Genomic DNA, 3,044 nt, shown 5'->3' on the forward strand with positions numbered 1-3,044 from the left:
TTCCCCAATCCACCGACGGATTGGCGATCATCGGTGGCCGCGGATCGGCAGAACATGGAATCGGGCCCGTGGATGTATGGAACGCAGCATTTACGCGGCATACAAGGGTGTAATGGGAACGCCCCCCCCATTGTTTCATGGGAATCCAGAGTTGATAATAGGACGATTTGCAAACAATTGTTCTTTTCTGCGGCATGTAGTCGACACCCCGGCGTGCAGGATGCCGACAGTCGAAATACCGGCGCCGGAATTCCAAAGGTAAGTATCGGGTTTGGGGAGGGTTAGGTTTCGTGTTAGGAGTTAGAGTTAGGAACTAGGGGGAGGTTAGGGTTAGCGTAGGGAGAGAGGGGAGGGTTAGCGTAGGGAGAGAGGGGAGGGTTAGCGTAGGGAGAGGGGGAGGGTTAGCGTAGGGGGAGAGGGGAGGGTTAGCGTAGGGGGAGACGGGAGGGTTAGCGTAGGGAGAGGGTAGGGTTAGCGTAGGGAGAGGGGGAGGGTTAGCGTAGGAGGAGAGGGGAGGGTTAGCGTACGAGGAGAGGGGGAGGGTTAGCGTAGGGAGAGGGGGAGGGTTAGCGTAGGGAGAGGGGGAGGGTTAGCGTAGGGAGAGAGGGGGAGGGTTAGCGTAGGGAGAGGGGGAGGGTTAGCATAGGGGGAGAGGGGAGGGTTAGCATAGGGGGAGAGGGGAGGGTTAGCGTAGAGGGAGAGGGGGAGGGTTAGTGTAGGGGGAGGGTTAGCGTAGGAAGAGGGGGTGGGTTAGCGTAGGGAGAGAGGGGGAGGGTTAGCGTAGGGGGAGAGGGGAGGGTTAGCGTAGGGGGAGACGGGAGGGTTAGCGTAGGGAGAGGGTAGGGTTAGCGTAGGGAGAGGGGGAGGGTTAGCGTAGGAGGAGAGGGGAGGGTTAGCGTACGAGGAGAGGGGGAGGGTTAGCGTAGGGAGAGGGGGAGGGTTAGCGTAGGGAGAGGGGGAGGGTTAGCGTAGGGAGAGAGGGGGAGGGTTAGCGTAGGGAGAGGGGGAGGGTTAGCATAGGGGGAGAGGGGAGGGTTAGCATAGGGGGAGAGGGGAGGGTTAGCGTAGAGGGAGAGGGGGAGGGTTAGTGTAGGGGGAGGGTTAGCGTAGGAAGAGGGGGTGGGTTAGCGTAGGGAGAGAGGGGGAGGGTTAGCGTAGGGAGAGAGGGGGAGGGTTAGCGTAGGGGGAGAGGGGAGGGTTAGCGGAGGGAGATAGGGGGAGGGTTAGTGGAGGGAGAGAGGGGAGTGTTAGCGTAGGGAGAGGGGGAGGGTTAGCATACCGACCAACAAGTGTCGGTAAGTTAGCCCTGTCGGGATCCCGGCGTTGGCTACCCATACCCATCCCCTTTTCTGCAGCTCTTTGTGGAAATGAAGCAATGACATGATATTTGGGGCCCGTACGATGTAACATTGTCCCCTCCCGTCCCTGGTCACAGTAACAGACCCCGGCAGGCAGCCGGCCCAGGGCCCATAGATTCTTACTTAAAAGAAAGAAAAACCCCTTGGGAACGTTTTGTAATGTGCTAAACCGGCTTCAGGTAACCACATACACTCCTTGTTTCCCATTTGTTATTATCATATATCTAATTTGGATTCTGGAGACGTTGAATCGCTGTTTTGGAGCTGTTCAGAAGTCATCATCATTGTAGAAGTGCACATACTGTATTATAACCAGCAGGGGTCACTGTCACCAGCCACAACTACAGCAGGGTCAGTGTCACCAGCCACAACCACAGCAGGGTCAGTGTCACCAGCCACAACCACAGCAGGGTCAGTTTCACCAGCCACAACCACAGCAGGGGTCAGTGTCACCAGCCACAACCACAGCAGGGTCAGTGGCACCAGCCACAACTACAGCAGGGGTCAGTGGCACCAGCCACAACTACAGCAGGGGTCAGTGTCACCAGCCACAACCACAGCAGGGGGTCAGTGTCACCAGCCACAACCACAGCAGGGGTCTGTATCACCAGCCACAACCACAGCAGGGTCAGTGTCACCAGCCACAACCACAGCAGGGTCAGTGTCACCAGCCACAACCACAGCAGGGTCAGTGTCACCAGCCACAACCACAGCAGGGGTCAGTGTCACCAGCCACAACTACAGCAGGGTCAGTGTCACCAGCCACATCTACAGCAGGGGTCAGTGTCACCAGCCACATCTACAGCAGGGGTCAGTGTCACCAGCCACAACTACAGCAGGGTCAGTGTCACCAGCCACAACTACAGCAGGGGTCAGTGTCACCAGCCACAACTACAGCAGGGTCAGTGTCACCAGCCACATCTACAGCAGGGGTCAGTGTCACCAGCCACAACTACAGCAGTGGCCAAAATTGTGGAACCCTTTTGGAAAATGTGTTTTTAGGGTTTAATTGCGTATAAAGAAAATCATATGAAGGTGTATATCACTGGAAAAATAATTTTATACACAATATAATGCAGTTCATCCCAACAAATTATCTTTATTGCATAAAAAGTTATAGCTAAATAAAGATAGGGAGCACATTTGTTGCTAATAGAATTGATAGTAAAACATCTTATTTATTTGTTTGATTATCTCTAAGTTGGTCGCTGTTATTTATGGGTTTTTTTACTTTCATTTCTTGAAGTGAGCTGTGTAACTTATTTAGATGACAAGCAAAGTAAAAAGAGTTGACTATTTTACATGAAGAAGGTAACCACAGGAGGCATTTCCAAACCGCGGAATAAGTATCAACAGACTCAGTCGATTCTAAGGTAGGAAAAGATCCACAACGCCAGGGCCAGCCATGTACAACGCCATGCTGCGATAGGAGAATGAAAAAACTGCGCTTGAGTGACAGAAGAAAATCATCTCGGGCAATTCAAAATGATTTACGTGAATGTGGTGTAAACAACAGCGCCCGGACTGTTCCACGCAGACTTCAATATTTTAGATTAAATGCCAGAATTCCAAGGAAAAAGACGCTTTTATCTCTCAAACAGACAGAAAAGATTACAATGGGCTAAAAAGCATATTAATTGGTCAGGAGAACAATGGAACGTGTCATCTGACGATACCAGAATATCC

This window comes from Taudactylus pleione, unplaced genomic scaffold (genome assembly GCF_031769625.1).
Source record: "Taudactylus pleione unplaced genomic scaffold, aTauple2 ptg000825l, whole genome shotgun sequence".
In the NCBI taxonomy this organism is placed as follows: domain Eukaryota; kingdom Metazoa; phylum Chordata; class Amphibia; order Anura; family Myobatrachidae; genus Taudactylus; species Taudactylus pleione.